The sequence below is a fragment of the Equus przewalskii genome, chromosome 3 (assembly GCF_037783145.1).
Source record: "Equus przewalskii isolate Varuska chromosome 3, EquPr2, whole genome shotgun sequence".
In the NCBI taxonomy this organism is placed as follows: Eukaryota; Metazoa; Chordata; class Mammalia; order Perissodactyla; family Equidae; genus Equus; species Equus przewalskii.
Genome location: NC_091833.1, coordinates 82,153,232 through 82,172,768, shown reverse-complemented (window position 1 = coordinate 82,172,768; position 19,537 = coordinate 82,153,232).

Genomic DNA, 19,537 nt, shown 5'->3' with positions numbered 1-19,537 from the left:
TACGAAACTGTTCATGTTTTTGAACAGATATTTTGTAAAGCTTCCTTTTTTAGGGCCCAGCTATTTAAAGACTTGGCACTACTGCTCCAGAGAACTACTACTGTTTATGCCCTAGAAGACTGCATGGATCTTTAAGTTCTATAAGATAATATGTGTGTAATTGCATGTAATATATATGTATATAGATCATATACACACATACATACAAACAGATAAACAAATATATATCTGTGGAAAGATAGATATCTGAACTAATAAAAATAGGCATAAGGATTTTAATGGGAATAGCGTTTATATAACACATTTCTACAGAATGTATTTAGTCTCACTACCACATAATTTGATCGCAGTGATTTTTGCATACTTTGAAGAGAAGTGCCAGAATTACTTCAAAAAGAATAGCGTCTCACTGTATTCACAAATTTTAAAATATCAGCATGTATTCCATATAATTAATTTATATACACTTTACGTAATTTCCTATGTGAGTCATTCATTCAAATGAGGATATAAATTTATGGAAAATTAGGAACTAAAGTATAGATTATCGTGTTTTCACAGAATTAAATACTATCCTGTGCTTTTCCTCAGAATGCTTTACTAATTTCAAAATAAGCTTGGAGTGTAAGTCTGTTCTCAAATATTCACTACATTATCATTCGGGGAAAAAAAAAAACTGGAGCAAATATCCATTTGATAATTCTCAAGTCAAAACCATGACTTGTCAAGCTCCATTTTCCCCTGAAAGTTGAATTTAGATGGATGGTTCTAATATGGCCACTAGTCTCCAAGATTCTGAAAGAAGAAACAGCTGGAAAGTGGGAGTAACTAGCCTTATAAACAAATAATTCCAAAACTACTCTGTTACATTAATGTATCTAGGTCACATTTCATTAGAGCTAAATATATCATGTATACTAGCCTGCATAAACCATGCACATTACCTTCTTCAAACAGTAACTCTCTATAAAATAATTTTACAAATTCTTATCCAACTTACAAATCAATTATATCACATATTCAAGATATCCTGGTGGTTTCTGAGATTTTAAAAACTAACTACTTACATCAAACACGTATATAGACTAATTTGTAAGGAAATCCATTTGCCTTCATTTTGTGAAATTACAGATAGAATTTATTTTTAGGTCATTCAATTGCATCTTAAAACAAAGGTAAAATTCCAGTAATGCAAACCAAAAACTCCCTCATTGGAAAATATACTGTGCATTTCATTGAAGGATGAGCTGCTGTGTGATGGCATGCTTTTACCTGTGAGTCATGTTCCATAAATAATAATCATAGTAATGAAAATGATACAAGTAAACCCATATTGTCTTCATTTGTATAAAAGTTTAGATCCCATTCGAAATACTTTGCATGTATTAACTTATTTAATCTTCACAAGTAAGAGTTAGGTTATTATTATTCCCATTTCACTGATGAGAAACTTGAGGCACGGAAAGCTTGACCTGGCTCAAGGTCTCCCATTGGTGGAGCCAGGAGTAGAGCCCAGTCAGTATGGCTCCAGGGTCTCCATGCTTAACTCCTATGCTATATTGCCTCTGTGTTATTCCATGGCAGCCAAAAGTCTAGCTTATGTGCAATTTCGCCCTTGAAGCTTTGGACAAAATACTTAACTCTTGATGTGTTGATGTTATCAGGGTAGTGTAAATCTATTAAAAACAGCTGTGTATTCATTCAACAAGTCTTATTGAATGTCTGCTATTGTACCAGACATTCTGTTAGGTACCACTTTGGATATAATGATGATCAAGACACGGTCCCTACCCTCAAGGAGATTATAGCAAATCGAAAAGGCATGAAATAACATATGTTGTTAACTGCAAACCAATTAACGATGAAGTACTGTACACATACTCTACAACTTTATAATGTTTCAAAACAATGGTATCTTTATAAGTAGTAACATGTAGCTTAAGAGAAAGAATGCAACATGGCAAGTTTCTCCTTTAATTAGTAATTTACAAATCTAGTTCTTACCATATAACAACTAATAAGTGGATCATTATTAAGAACATGATTAAGCTCTTTCTATGATACAAAAAGCCACTTAAGAAGCCCCTAGGACCAGGAAAATTTTATGTCTAGAATGAAAAGACATATATTTTATATGAATATTTTCTGAATAATAGCACTTCCTCACGCAAAATTATGAGAAGAAGCCAGTAACAGTAACAACAACAAAATCAGAGGATAGAGTCCAGAACCTAATTTGGGCCTATTTACATACATCTCAGGTGGGATAAGAGTGGTCCAACTGAAGGATTATTCTAATATCATTATTTTTAGCATCGAAACTTTTCCATATTGTGAAGAAGAAACAGTATATGTATCGTGGAGAAATAAATGAAAAATATAATCAGGCTATGAGTATTTCATGGTCAGTCAGAGAGACATGAAAGAGAAAATGGAAACCAATTATTTTTAAGAAAGAGTGAATAATGCCATGGCAAATTAATTATGGATATCAAATGATTTCAAATAATAATATGTAGATCATTTTTCCTTTCTAGAAACCTCTTTGTATTTGCCAGAGTAACTTGCTCATAGATGCAGAATAAATAATTCCTGATTTCTTTGTAGAGTTAAGCACTTTGGAATACAAATTGGAAGCCTTGGTTCCAGAGTTAAAAATGCCATGACCTCGGGCAGTCTCAGCTGTAATATACTGGTAATTCTCAAAGCTCTTTCTATCTCTAACAGCTCATTGTACATCACTGGTAGATACCTTCTTTATTCAAAAGGTATCGCCTCTGGTGTTCTCTATCTTACCACCATCCCCCCCAGCAAAATCATGAAAGCTGGGAGTCATTCTAGACTTTTTTTCTCTACACCCTTCCCCCAACACACACATAACACATGCACACATTTGCAGTTGCTGAGAAAAATACCTACTATCTATCCACTATCTCATCCATTCTACCCATTACCAATTCTGTAGACTTATCTCTTTCCTCACTTGGACTACTCCAGTACCAATAAACAGTAGCCTACTAACTAGTTTCTCTGTTTCCAGTCTTAGCTTTCTCCAGCTATTTTTTTCTACAGGGCCAACAGAATAGTCTTTCAAAACCAATTTGATAACGTCACTTGATCATTTGAAATTCTTTGTTGATAAAAATTTAAGGTGCAAACTCTTTTGCATATCACGTCTGACCCCTGTTTATATCTCCAGCCTCAACTCTGCTCTTTCCATGCATACCCTGTCACACATGTGCACATGCACACACACACAGCCCCCTCCACAATCAGCATTCATTTCTCATCATCATCCTATCCTCTATGCTCCCTTCAAATGAAAATGTTTTCTCTCAACAGCCAACAGTTTTACGCCCCTTTGTTTTTGGTTCTCATTGCCCTCTTCAACTGGAATGCCTCTTTCATACTGTCTACCTAGTGAGCACTTCAAGCTTCAGCCCTGCAAACTATTTCTTACCCTTCCAGATAAAATTATCCATTCCTTCCTTCATACTCCCATTGAACTTTGCACAAGCAATTAACATGAAACCTAGAATATCCAATTGAATTTATTTATTAACTTTTCCATCTCATCCTATTAGCCCTTAACGTTTTTAAAGGCAATGAGCCTCTTTCTAATCATCTTTACCTTCCAAGTGCCTAGCACAGAACCAGACGTACATAATCCTCCAGGAAATTTTTGAAGAATAACTGAAAGAACAAATTAATGAATGAATGAACAACTTAATGAATAAATGAGACAGTACACAAGTATATGTGCCTTCATATGTATATGAGAACCACAATGCTTTCTTTAGAGGAAATCAGATGCAACAAAGGTAGTGGTTAGCCACTCAGATTCTCGTGCTGAATACTTAAGTTCAAATCCTAGTTCTATTACTTAATCACCATGCCACCTTGATAAATTCCTTAGCCTTACTATGCCTCAGTTTTCTTACCAGTAGAATAAGGGTAATTGTAAGCCAACTTCATATGGTCATTGTGAGGTGATGTACATACACAGAACAATGCTTGGATTGTAGGCAACACTACACAGTGTTTGCTGGTATTGCTGAAGTATTTGAAAGCTCTTAGTTCACTGCCTCAACATTTAATAGATGAGATTTAGTTATACTCCTTGCCCTTGAATGTATTGAATCTTTTGACTCATCTTTTCCCCTATGTTTCTATCCTCTCTTTCCCACTGACATTCAGGTTCCCACCTTGGCAGAATAACCTGCCAGAGCCCTCCACATATACCCACATTCTCTTATGTTGTCTCTTCCTTTTTTCCCTCATGAATGTATTGTTTCCCTCATTCTCTCTCTTTTTTTTTTTCTGCTCTTTTTCCCTCTGTCCTTCTTTTAGTATACCATGCCCTCCTTTTTATTCCTGAGCCTATATTTCCATCTTTTGACAGTGCTCTGATCTTCCCTTTGCCTCCTCTTTCTCAACTATATTCATATATACCATGAGTCTGCGTTTGTGTGGACACTTGTCTTTTGGCATATGGAGGAAGGTGTGTTTATAACTGTGCATACAGATAAGAAAGTGCCTAGTTAGGCAAATGGGAACTTGAGTACCTATGCTGCAAATGCATCGGCACCCCAGTCTGTGTTTCTCTGTGCAGGTCTCTGTATAAGTCATGCTATAAAATCCACTCAAGTGTATTTTACTGATTTAGTATATGAATTGAATAGCAAAGTCAATTGACTTTCTTTTTTGAATTGGCTACAGATTTGCCTGCAATAAAGAAATTGCCACAAATTGGAACTTCTGTTCAAAACAGACCCATATCTGTAACTTATAGAAAGTCAAAGTCACTAACAATGCAGGAGCTTCCTGCTGTCTTCCTAGTCATACCTCAGATTAAAATGTGGTTACAAATTGCTCTTCCTGTTTTTGTGACTTCCAGATTTCTCTTGTCCTCATGCTACTTGTTGGAGCAGAGAAGTAAGAGAAGTTTTTACATTGTGACTTAAGTTTAGCAAATTATGCTTAAAGGATTTTTTTTTGAAGGGAGACATTTTAAAAGAGACTTACAAAAGACATTAGTGCTGTTCAGCAAAAAACTACCAGTTTCCAGCCTAGGTATATGAACAGACTAAACTTCCTTACTCTCCTTGAAATTAGAAGTGGCAGTAAAACTGGCTCTCAGCAAAGAAAGGTGAGTAAAAGAGACATGGGCCATTTCCAGATGGAAGTAGAATGAGCTAGCATCAGATTCATCATGCTGCCTCCTTCCCCATGTTTGGTTGTGGCCAGTGATACTCCAAATGGTCATTCAAAGGATCCCTGAATGAGGACAACAAAGATAAGAGATTCCAGTTGACCTGCATTGGACACATAGCATGGACCGGAAATAAATATTTGTTGTTTTAAGCCTCTAAAATTTGGCGATGTTTAACCACAAAATAACTTTTGTCTATCCTGACCCTGATGGATGAAGAGAAAAGCAAATTTTGTTGTGTGTTTTTTTCAATACCAAATAATGAATGATGGAGTGGCACATAAACTATTTCCTGACAGGGGAGACTTTCTTAAAGATCCTGAAATCATAGCATATAAATAGTTGCTTGCCTAAGATTGAACCAATTGATTTCTTTGGTCTTTGGTAACATTCGTCCTTTGCTTCCATCTCTTAAAGCTTCTTCACTTTCTTTTCGCATCTAAACACCCAGAGGGTTGAGACAAAGTCTGAAATTATCCTTGATGAACAATCCTTCTGAACCTCTTCTTCATCCTTCCCCACAGCAGCACAGACGTCACGCAGACACCGCCACGTTCTGAGGGAGGAAGATGATAGTCACTGTGTTCCAGCAGGAACTCCCATTACCGAAACACCTGTCAGGTCCCAGAAATGGGATGGAAAGATGATAAAAAGAGAAGGGGGAAGAAAAAGATGCCTGACTGGGACAACAATTGCTAGATGTTAAAGTAAAAGAGAGATGGATAAGAAAACTGGTAATGAGTAGGAATCCATGTTAAGAATATATCTCCATATCTCTACTACATAAACGAAAACAAAAGAAATTGACTTTGACATAAGTATACAGTGTGCAAATTTTAAAGACATTTTCAGAGATTTCCAGCAAGGCAGAAAAGGCTAGGTAGTCATGGGTTTTAATACGAATTCTGTTGCTGTCATTACACAATTCACTGGAGCAAAAATTTCCAGGTCCAAACTGCTTTTAGCTAGTCAGTCAACTCCATTTAAGTACAGACCATTGCAACAATTTAGCATTCATGTTGTGAGGAGAAAAATATACTCAACTTTAATAAGCTCTTGAGAGACCAGAAACTAATTTATCTATCTTTTTATTCCTCACCATGTTTCTCATATTGTAGATGTTCAATAAGTGTTAATAGAAGGGCAAATAAATGAGTGCATAGATGAGTGAGTAAATTTATAAACAAATGCTATGATGTGTCAAAGAGATCATAAATGTTCACTGTAGCTCACTTCTTCTCCCCTTATTCATTATGATCCTCTCCAGACTGGTCTCCAAGCAGTGGTCTGGGTGATCTTTCCAAACTACAGATCTGTTCATGTCACTGCATAACTTAAAATCCTTCAAATATTTCCTATATCTCATAAGGTCAAGACCAAAGACATTGTCACGGCCATAGTCTTGGATACCTTGACTCCTGCCTGGCTTTGAACCATTGTTTCTCTTGCTCCATCAACACCAGCCTTCTTCAGTTCCTAGCATGTGCCAGACTCCCTACTGCCATTTCTCCTCCTGGCATCGGGCATCGTAGCACATGTTCCTTCTGCTGTAAAGTGCCTACCCCCTCCACTCACCTGATTTGCACCTATTCATCCATCATATTAAAAAAGTAGGAACTAGGCCAGCCCCCGTAGCCTAGTGGTTAAGTTTAGCATGCTCCTTTTCAGTGGCCCAGGTTCAGTTCCCAGGCATGGACTTACACTGCTCTGTTAGTGGCCATGCTGTGCTGGTGGTCCACATGTTAAAAAATAGAGGAAGACTGGCATGGATGTTAGCTCAGGGTGAATCTTCCTCAGCACAAGAAAAAAGAAAAAAAGCAGGAAGCCCTTCTTCAAGAAGTCTTTCTTGATATAGTCCCCCACCCACCAGTCTCTGGTAGATTCCTTTGTTATATGTGCTTTCTCTTAGAGAATTAGTCTTGGGGGGGGGGGGGTTTGTTTTTTTGTTTTTTTATAGCCTTTTATTTTTCATTTTTTATTTTATTGTTTTTTTTTTGAGGAAGATCAGCCCTGAGCTAACATCTGCTGCCAATCCTCCTCTTTTTGCTGAGTAAGGCTGGCTCTGAGCTAACATCCATGCCCATCTTCCTCTACTTTATATGTGGGGCGCCTACCATAGCATGGCTTGACAAGCAGTGCCATGTCTGCACCCAGGATCTGAACTGGTGAACCCCGGCCACCAAAGCAGAACGTGCAAACTTAACTGCTGTGCCACCTGGCCAGCCCCTGGTCTTGGTTTTTTATTATTGCATGTGTTTATTTAACTAATGTCTGTTAACCAACTATGCTGTATGTTTCATGAGTTCAGGGGCCATCCTTATTTTTATTTAACCTTTTATCCCCTACAATTAGTGCATTGCCTGACTTAGAGTAAGTATTCAATAAATAATTGTTGGAAAAAATGAAAGAATAAATGAATGTGTAACAAACAAGGGACTAGTTGTATAATATTACTTGCAAAACTAGCATCTCATATCCCTAAAAATAAATCTACAGTCCAGTAACTTGGGTTGTTGCCACATTCATAAAGAATCTATGGAGAACTCATAGCTTAAGACCATGTCACTGGCTTTCTGCATTTGTGAGAAATGAGAAGAGGGCACACTTTGTGTTGGTACCACAGAGAAGGAAAAGATAGTTCAATCAAGCTAGGCCAGCAGGAGGAAATAGTAAGAAAGATAGCCATGTACTGGTTCACAAGGAGGAAGGCTGTTTCTGCTTATCCTGAGGTAACTGGTAATGGTCAAGGCCAATGGATTCTTGACTTTGAGGAATAAGATCACATATAGATATTTTTCACTATTCTAGAATTGACCATCCCAACAAATCTTGCCTTAGTATTCTCTGCCTAGAATGGGGTTGCCTCTTTTTATTTAGCTGAAATGCAGGATAAATTAACAGGCCTATATGAACCATATAGATGCGGGATCTATAAGTATTCCTGATCTTTGTTATGAAAGAGTTGTAGAATTTGAAATATAAGATACATTTTATTTCTTATATAGTCCTATATTATGAAAATTCTCCTTGTCTACTAAGAGACTAATTTCTCTAGAAATTTTATTACAGATAGGAATTTTCTTTTTGTATCAATTATTCCTAAATTCTAAGCTCTTAAGTCAAATGAACTGTTTATCTGTCCCATATTCCTATAAATCAAAGTAAATGGCTCAAAGAAATGTACTTTATACAACATAAATATGTAACTAACTGAATATTTGCACACATGTGTAGACATATGTTTGTATCATGGTCTGAACTAATCAATTAAGACTCAGGAGTCAGGAAATTAGCTATTGCACAAATATGGCCAGCTACCTGTTGTGTGTATAAAAGTTTATTGAACCGGGGCTGGCCCCATTGCCGAGTGGTTAGGTTCGCGCGCTCCGCTGCAGGCGGCCCAGTGTTTCGTTGGTTCGAGTCCTGGGTGCGGACATGGCACTGCTCATCAGACCACGCTGAGGCAGCGTCCCACATGCCACAACTAGAAGAACCCACAACGAAGAATACACAACTATGTACCGGGGGGCTTTGGGGAGAAAAAGGAAAAAATAAAATCTTTAAAAAAATAAAAAAAATAAAAAAGTTTATTGAACCATAGCCATGCCTGCTCATTTATGTATTGTCTAATAGTTGCTTTTGTGCTACAGTGGCAGAACTGAGTAGTTGCAAGGAAGTCCCACAATGGCCCACAAAGCTAAAACATTTCAATCTGACTCTTTAAGACAAAAAATTTCTTGACCTCTGAACTAAGTCAAAAGTCGCACCTAGAATCTCAGTGGCAATTCAAAAAAGCTGTGCTGTATAACAGGGTGGTTCTTTACACCTTCCTTCAACAGTTACTACTTAGAAGATTCTTTTCTAGCTCCTAGAGGAATATTGTTCAATTAATATCAAACAATGCCTTCGTGAATTAAGTAGTTATCTTTTTTTCCAAAAGAAGAATTGAAAACTATTTTTATATACGATGTCTAGAAAGTAAAACACTATACTAGGCTTATATTAAATTAAAAACAGAAAAAAGTCAAGGTCACCACCTCCCCAAGAAACAGTTTGATGAAAGAACGTGAGATCTGCACCAAAAATCTCAAACAAAAGGTCTCATGTACGTTCTTCATATTGGTGAGTATCATTCCCCTGTGCTCCCACACCGTCCTCTGCTTGCAGTATCACACTATATTGCAAAAATGTTGTCACCTGTCTCCCCAAGTGGAATGTCAATGCCTCGAGGACAGGAACTAATGATTTATTTCTGTGTCCCATTCTGTATAGTACAGTAATGAGTTCTCAATAAAAATTTGTTGAAAGAACAGATAAATCGATATATGGATGGATGATTAGGTCAGATGGACACTGCTATTCTGCGTGGTTATACCAGACATGGGTCATAAGATCTTGAAACAAGTTGGCCTGGAGAGATGAAAAAGTCTGTTTTGTGAAGATACACATTTTCTACTTGATAATTTTATGAATACTCATATTGACGTCACTTGTTCATTGTTACTCATACTTAGCAGACAAATTTTCTGGTGTTTCAGCATAGTTTATATCTTTGGTCACAAAGTTGTCCTAAAACATTTGTACTATTTAACTCACAAAATACACTGAACTAAACAACAACAATAACAATTCTCACCAATTGAAGTTTTATCAAAGTATCTAAGCAGAGCTAACATGAACTTGAATCTAATCAAGAGCAGATTGAATTCTTTATTCATGTATCATTGCCAGCCAATTGTCAAGCAGCTGACTGTCTCCAAAATCAAATTCGAATGTATTGGTCTCTTTACAGATGAATGTGAACTCTGGGCTTTGACTTTTCTACTATTATTTGCTAGAAGTTATGGGTATCTGAATAAATCATGGAGGTGGCTAAGGAGAGGGAGAGCTCCTTAAAATGGACAGTAGGAACATTGATTGACCACATGAAAATATTAGTGTAATGACCTGACTATTCTTAACGCTATTAAGAATAAATAAAACTTTGGGGGGAAATAAAGCAAGTAGGTGCCATTTTGTTCTAATATTTTTTATAAATCAGTTAACTGTGCCTCAGGATGGATCCCACCCTAAACTCTGAAAATAACTAGAGTAAAATAATGTGAAGTCTCCTGGAACCAGAGTTTGATGATAGACCTCAAGTCAGCCTTGTTGGGGTTCCATTCTGATCTGCCTTTATAGTTGTAGTAACAGAATTCTTCGCTTGAGATTAAGTCTCAGCCAATAGCTGCTTCTGGTAAGTGGGATCCCACTTTATTCTTCCACACCTGGCTCCTGCTTTGGGTCCCTCTTTAATATCCCCTCTCTTTAAAGAATAAGTTACCATTTTGTCCTTCCTAGTCCTTTTGGGAACTCAAATCAGAATATTGAACACTGTGTCCCTCTAACTCTGTTCTCATCTTCTTCTTTATTCTCTTCCTTTGCATTTTCTTAGGGTTTTATCTAACAGCGAAAAAGTGTGGCCCATTAAATAGCACAATCCTAGAGAGGGCTGACAAAGTCTCATGGATAAAGAAGAACGCTGACTTTAGAGGATCATAGACTCAAGTGTTACAAGGGACCTTAAATGCCCCTTAAACCTATCCTACCATCCACTTCTATGTCTGATTTATAAAGCTGAATAACTTCAAGGTCCTACTGACCTTATTTATTAATCTAGGAAATTACTGAAGAATCCTGTCCCCACCTCCACCCCACTGACTGCTTTGTTCATTATATTTTCTGAGTGTAATTAACTTTAAGTATTTCAGTTTAAGTAATATGACATATGTGTATGGACAAGTTAAATTTAACTAACACTCTAGAGGGAGTTAATTAGCCTAAGAAATGTCTCAATATGAATCAACCCTTTGGGTTAATTAATTTGCATAAGGCCTATGAGAAATAACCTTTTGTTGGTGATAGAAATGGGATTTGAGATATGTGAAAAGTTAAGAGGAGCTTAAGAAGACTCAATGTCCTGCATGAATAAAGTATGAGAAGATCAAGCTTAGCAACAACCAATGCCTACAGTGCAGCCCGCATCTCTAGGGCCTTTGACCTGGAGACATCTTGCCAGTGGATCCAGTTACAAAGCCTGCAGATTCTGCCATTAGAACCTCTTGTGTCCCACTCAGAGTGAGTGTTTTACATAGATGATGCTGGTCTGTGAACCTGAGGGCAAAAGAATGAATCTCTTAATCAGCTAAAGAAGTTCTGTGACTATGCATACTTGTTAATAAATGTCTTCTCTTTGGCAGATTTTGGCTTAAGATTTGCTTTCACTGTGACTTAACATCTGAGAGAGAGGTTGCAGCATGAGGACTACCTCTAACCAGGGGTGGTTACTGATGTTTACCAAAAGAAGCTGACATTCACTGAAGGACTAAATTGGTTTTGGCACACTTGGGTAATTTGGAACTGTTCGCAGGAACTGTAGAGCTTGAAAATGAGAAAACAAGGAGTGAGCAGCTGGTATTTAAGAAAATGTTGCCAGGCCTTTCTAGTTGGCATGGGGCTAAAGGTAGCAATAGTGACACAAGTTGCCTGGAGTGGGTACAGAAAGGGAAGCCTTACTCACATCTGAGTCTAGGCTCCTGAATTTGGACAAGGCATCTCTGGGAAAAGAAACTTATAGGTAGGAAAGGTTAGGGCAGAAAAGGTCTTTTATTTGTAGAACACTTGTAGATAATATGGAAAGCAACTCTTGAACCTAGTTGTTTGTACAAAGTCAGAGACAGAGATATTTTAAGTCTCAGCATCCTGCCCCAAAAAATGCCCACCATGGCACATGGTAGCATGTGTCAGACTGGAATTGAAAGATCACAGATTTGTAGCGACAGATCAGAGCTCAAGATAAAGGTGAAAGGTTAGTAAGTCTAAGATACTGGCCAAGAAATCATTAGATTCTGTTAGATTGTCTACTTGGAGGAGGGCATGATTAATGAGTTAATAACCAGTGTTGGGAATGCGAGAACATCACAGGAACAGGAAACCAAGCAGAGCTTTACACCATCTGGCCCTGGGAAAGTCTACATTGTCCCCACTTACAGACTGACATTTACATCGGAGTCTATTCGGAGAAGATTCATGCTCAGGCCCCTCTCTCCCCTCACTCCCCATCTTCTCCTTCTCAAAGAGCAGCAAATAAAAATAGAAATGTTTCCCCTTCTTTGTATTTGGCTGAAACCCTGGCTTTAGGGTGCCAGGGAAAGAGAGATACTATGACTATTTTCTTCAATTACTTGTCACAAGACTTCTACCATGCTTCATACAGTAGAACTAAAGAGTTTATAAGCAGTCATTTTTCAAATTAAAACAAATTGTCTATAGTCACTTTTTAAGAATTTGATCAAAAACTTAGTTTCTCACTCATTTATAAATCATCCAAATAAAAAATAAACATAAATGGACACAAATTCCGTGTAGCACACGGGCTCTGCAAGCTGAGGAACCCAGCTGTACAAGCCAACATATTTTCAGTTCAATGGCTAAGTACTTAAAATAAGCAGTTAATTTATAAGGTCATCAATTATCTTTACAAACAACTGTTCTGATTGAATTTGTTAAACCTCTCAACCAGCTTCATCCAGTAATGATGCAGCAAGCAATGTTAAAAGAAAGAGAGAGAGAGAGACAACTCCTTAGTCCATTTTGGCTGTAGTAATGGAGGCAAATTCTTCATTTTTAGCGAAACAATAATAACTCATATTTATTGAGCCTCTACACTGGGCATGACACTATAAGGAGAATTTTATTTACAACATCTTGTCAGTTTTTCATAATAGCTCTCTCAAATATTAGCTCTGCTTTAAAGATGGGGAGAATAAGGTTGAGGCTGGTTCACTTATTCTCAGTTATTTACTCAAGGTGACAGAGCCACTCAGAGCTGGATTAGGACTTTTTAAGCCCTAGGCACTTTTGCCTTTGTGGGCCCCTTCCTCCATAAAAAAATAAACAAATAAAATCATAGTAATAAGGATAATTAAAATAAAATTACGCCTTGTTAATTATGCAAGTATAAAGACAATTATTATCCAGTCTGGATTCAATATTACATATTCATCATTATTATATTCAATTGTTTCTTTCTGATTTTAAGAGAAACTAAAATTAAAATAGTTTTGTGAGTCTCTAAAAAAAATCAGGGGTCCTAGGCACAATGCCTACTGTGCCCAGAAAGAAAGTTGGACATACAGACACAGGATTCAAACTCAGGCCTATGGAGTGAGTCCAAAGACTATGTCCCTCTGCTTACCATTAAATCTGACCACCATTAAATCACCAACCTCACATTTTTTTCCACTTGTCCCGAATTAAAGAATATACATATTAATGCAACCACCTTATCAGCCTAAATTGTAGAACTCCAGTTTCTTTGCTTTCAAGATATAAGACTCCAGAATTATTTCAAGAATTTACAAAGAAAATTGTCACAGTATTTGCAATGCTGTGAAGTGAAAGGAAATGTTTTGTTCATAATCATTTGAACTCTTAAAGCCATAAAGAACAAAGATGCCTAACCTATCTTTATCGTTCATTGCCGTATTATTGAACCAAAACTGCCTGCAGGTGCATGTGGCTATTTAAAGGGAATTGTAAATCACTCTCATATCTTACTAATGTAGTGAGGATGTATAAATAGCTGCACATGGCAGATAATTAGTTTATGCCGACACTTTATTGTGCTTACGAGCATCTGGATATCAACTACTTGGCAAAGGAGCCAAAGGAAGTTATTGCTAACAAAATACTACGAAGTCATTTGCAAAACGCTGAGTGGTGAATATTGAAGTGACAAAGGAATATGTTAAACATGTGCTAATGTATAAGATTTAAGTTAAACAATGAATTTCAGAGAAAAGTAGTTATGCTTGACAATCAAGTAATGCTGCGCTTAACATTACTGTTTCTTGGAACCTGTTTTATTTTCCTTTTATTACTTTCTTACAAAATAATAGAAGAGAAAACAAATGCACAGATATAGACACACATATTATATAAATTAGGCTTTTTCTACTTTACAGAAAACTATTAGAAAAACAGAAATGTTATTTCTAGGAAAGAATATATATACAGACACATAAATATATGTATATATATAGTATAAATACTTGTCTATATAGTATAAATTTATGTATATATTGTATAGCACATTCCAAAAATTCTAAAAGAAATTCTAGGATAAATTTGCATTCTTTCTCCTGTCAGGCTTTCTGAAATCTGTCCATCCACAGAGAAGGCTAAATTGCTTATAGCCCTTGCCAACTGTGGCCATTTTGTCTATTATATCCCGTGTACCACTCAGCTTGGAGGTGGATAGGCCTCCTATTTGCTACTCATTGCAACATCCAGACCATCGTGTTCCCTACTATCTAAATACTCCAGCTTCTTTGAAGCCAATGTCTTCAGCACAGTCTTTTACCCCTTCTAGTTACTATTTCCTATGTCACTCTTTTTTTTCTAGTACCTCAATTCTCCTAATTCCATACATATGTGAGACCCATTGACCCTCCTCCCTTCTCATGGACCATGCTCTTGTCTTTTCTTACCTGACTCACATTCCATGATGCATCATCATAATCATCCCTCCACCTAGACCCCTTCTCACTTACTCCTCTCTTACATTGTTGAGCTAATTTGGGAAAACTCCAATCCTGGTTGAACCCAACTCTCAACATACCAGGTCTAATGTTCAGGTGCCTGAGCAGCTGCATGTGGCTGGAGAGAAACACACAATGGCATGACCAAAAACCTCATGTGGGCCCCAGTGCACCAGGGCAACCCTGCTGTACTTCCTTCTCTCTCTCACTCTGCTGCCTGATTATTTCATATGCTCTTATCACTCCTCAAATATCTACAACTCCTGCCTACCTCACTCTCTGCTGATTGTTTTGCTTCTCGTTCTCCAGGGAAAATAGAAGCAAAAAAGTAAGAGAGAGTTTTTATATGCTCCTACCACTAAATCTAAAATCCGACAATCCCAAACGTGCTCCTGTCCTCTACCTGCGCACCAGCTCCCAATCTCTCAGTCTACTCAAGTGCATAACTCCACAATTTTTCCCGTTTTTCTTCACAGAATGAATTTTTCCCTGACTACAGACTCATTCACATCAGCAAACATACTATAACATACTTCATTAAAAATAAACAAACAGAAACCAAAAAACGTCTCTGGACCCTATATTCTCCTATAGCTGCTGCCTAATAAATTTGCTTCTCTTTCAGCAGTACTCAGAAAAAGATGTCTATACTCATTTTCCACTGTCTGTATTCCTATTTTTTCTTGGACTCATTTGGCCCCAATTACATTACTAAAAGGGGCCATCCTAATGACTCCAATGGGCTTCATGTTGCCATATGCAAGAATCACTTAGTTCTCAGCGTTCACTTAATTACTCAATTGCATTTGAAACAGTTGCTCATTCCCAATGCCTTGAAATACTATCTTCACTTGACCATTTGTGTGTTGCTTTGTCTAGTTATCCTCCTGCTTCTCTGGCCATTACTACTTTGTCTCCTTTGCTGGATCCTTCTTATCTTCCCTACCTCTAAACTTCAGAATGACCAAGACTCCACCCTCAGACTTTATTTCTTCCATCTCTATGCTCACTCCTCAGGTGACCCTCCATTCATAGCTTTAACTACCATTTATACTCTGACTCTCCCATCTATGTCTCCATCTAAGAACCATTCCTGAATTTCTGACTCCTATATCAAGTATTTAATTGACATTTCCACTTGGATGTTTAATAGGCACAGCAAGTTTGTCATGTCCAATACCGAACTCCTGAGTTTAATCCCCCAAACGTGTTCCTCACACAGTCTTCTCCAGCTCCATAAGTGGCAATTTCATTCTTTATGTTGTTCAGATCCAAACTGTAAAGTCCTTGTTGACTCCCCTCTTTCTCTCACAGTCAATATCCAACCTGTCTGCAAATATTTTGTTTCTACCTTCAAAACATGTAGAATCCTTCTCAGGCTCACTGACTCTACTGTTTAGTCCAAACCTAAACTCTGTTACTTGGACTATGAAAGTTGCTGCTAAATGTCCTCTCTGCATTTATTCGTGCTTCCCCATAGCCTGTTCCCTTCTCACCGGCATCTTTGTGTAAGACGTGCTCCTGCTTCTATCCCAGCCATGTCCAAGCTAAACTCACTGCACAGTCTGCCCTCGGGGGGTGAGGGGTGCAGACCAGATCTCTCTATGTGTGTGTCATTGTGACTAGTATTCAGCATTTTGCATTTCTTAAAGTCACTTAAAATAAATGTTTTTATAACCAAAGTACCACATATCTGTGATTAAAAACCCGAATGTTATAGAGATCTAAACTGAAAATCTAAATCTTGCTTGTCACCTCTGAGTTGCACCACCTCAAGGCAATAATATTTAACCTTTTCACTGTTTTTTCCAGCAGTTATTTCTCTATACACAAACAACAGGTACATAGCGGTATTTTCTGATTATTTGATTTCAAACGTTATTCACGGAGTTCCTGCTATGAGGATTTAGTTCTCTTACAACTCAACCCCACCTCTCTATCTCATAAGCCCTACTTGGTTTCATGACTATTTCTAGTTGAATGAATAAACAGTACATATATGATTATGGCTAGGTAATTATTTTGCTCTAGAGAACAAAGTAGGGTAATTCTTATTCCATTTTATTTCTTTTACAGTATTTTCTTTTTCCCTAGAGTTTTAATTATTTCGTGCTTTCTTGACTATGTCCTCAAAGGTTTTTTCAAACGTTTTCAAACACTCATGATGTCAGGAATTCTCTTGAGATCATCTGTCTGTCTCTCTTTACTTCTTCCTTTTTTTCCTAAAGACCTCGCTCCTGGAGTCCTCATTCGCCCATTCTAAACTGAATGATAGTATTACGGATAAAAGTATTTATTTAAGATTCATTTGAGCACCTGTAACATGGAGATAGGACAAATCTTCTATATACCATGTATGGTTATTATAAGGATTAAATGAGCCATATAAGAAAATATCAACTAAAAAGAGCTAAAAATGCATAATGGTATTATTCTTATCATTATTAAAATGACCATTCTCATGTTGAGTTGTCAAATCAACTTCACAAATATAAGATACTAAATTCAAGACTTCAAAAACAAGGAGCTCTTCCATCAATATCCCTGCCTGGCCAACCCAAATTTGTGTTTGGCTGGGAGGCAGCACAGAGTGTTCAAAGAAGCATGGCCTTTGTAATGACAAGACCTGGATTTGAAACTTGAGTTTTTCACTAACTGACATTAATTAAGTCATTCAACTCTTTCTCATTTCAGCTTCTATAATATGATATAATAGCAATAACAACTTTGAGCTGCTGTAACAAACCCAGTGTCTATAGTTTAGCTTTTTTTTCTTGTACATGTAAAGGCCTAATGTGGTTGTTCCATTGGTGGTCCACTCTCTTCTGTATGATACATAGAGCCAGGTTTTTCCTACAGGTGACAGCCGATTCTATGCAGCAGTAGAAGGTGAATGGGAGCACAGAGAAGGGGACACATGCTGTTTAAAAGCCTTGGCCTGGGGCTGGCCCCATGGCAGAGTGGTTTAGTTCACGCGCTCCACTGCAGGCGGCACAGTGTTTCGTTGGTTCAAATCCTGGGCGCGGACATGGCACTGCTCATCAAACCATGCTGACACAGCGTCCCACATGCCACAACTAGAAGGACCCACAACGAAGAATATACAACTGTGTACCGGGGAGCTTTGGGGAGAAAAAGGAAAAGATAAAATCTTTAAAAAAAAAAAAAGCCTTGGCCTATAAGTCACAGATCTCACTTCCACTCATATTGTGATGGTGAAAAATAGTTGCACCTAAATAAAAGGAGTGAAGGGACACAGAAATATATTTTCTACCTAGTCACTTTCCAGCAAGTATTTTATACCACAAATAAAGAAATAGAAATTCCGGTGGACAGATAGCCATCTCCTCCATGCCATTTCACAGTTGTTTATGGGAATAAAATCTGATAATATGCCTAACACTATTTTATAAACTCCACCTTGTAATTAAAACATCAACTCCATGTCTGAGTATGTAGTGTGTAAATATTTCATTATTAGGACCACATGCCTGACTAAATATCAGTCAAGGACTAACTTGTCTTGTTCAATTCAACTCAACAGATATTTATTGAGCATCTTTTACATGCCAGGCACTGTGTGATGTGCTAAACATACACAAGGAGATAGCAGAAGTATTCCCTACTCACGTAGTGTCTACAGGCAAGAACGCAGGGAGAGATATAACAAATTGGTCCCAATACATGACAACCATGTCCATAAGCATTCAGGAAGCTATTACTCAGTGTTCCATTAGACAAAAAAAAAAAAAAAAAAAAAAGTGTACTTAAGTGTAATGTGAGGGCAAAAATGGGAAATACTGGAACAAACAAAGCTGGACTGAAATCTTTATAGTATGATTTCCTATGCCTTATGGATATCCAAAAGAAAAACAAAAATACAAATTCCTAAAGTCATTTGATCACCCATATGCACCCATATTAAAACCTTTTAGAATACTGCCATTTGAGGATTTCATGAGTAGAGCCTTTTCTTTCACAATTTTATCAGAGTAGTCTCCTTAGTCAGGAACATAATAAAAATCCACCGCTACATATTGCTTTTACTTTCTTTTGTGATTTGATTTGATTAGATTGAAAAGTTCTGATTTTTTCCCACTAAGTATCTTGAAAACTTTCTCATTTAAGACACTGTGGGAAACTAGAAGAAAAAACACTGTTTGTTGACACTGAAATCAGGCACCCCAGGACGGGAATTTGAACATTGAATTTTTTGTTTTTTCAGCATTTTTATTTAATATATTTCTTACCCCTCCCCTGCCTCCTCCAGACCCTCTGTTCACTGAGGTATCAAGTCAAAGCCAACATATTATGTTTGAGAAAAGCTAGATGTATTTACTCTGTTAATGAGTTTCCCGAAGGATGTGCTCCTGACAAATGTCTTAAGTTCCTTCTTAGGAATCCATTACATACTATTACTGTTCACACTGCCTAAAACTCACTCCTGGGGTACATCATCTTCAATCCTGTTCAGAAATTGTTGATTATAATTACCCCCAAACCACTTCTATCTGGCCATCCCTTTTAACTTCTAATTCCTGGATTTTTTGCTGCTGATATAATAGAGAACTATTTAGTTCAGTGAGAAATTTTAAAAATTGACTTTTTAAACTGTATTAAAAAACCACTAAATTTTTGTTATCTCTCACCCAGAATTTTTTTCCTTAAATAAACCCAGAGGGGTTTTTTTGTTGGTTTGTTTTAGGAATATTTTACATGTCTCATCATTGAGGCCACACTTTAA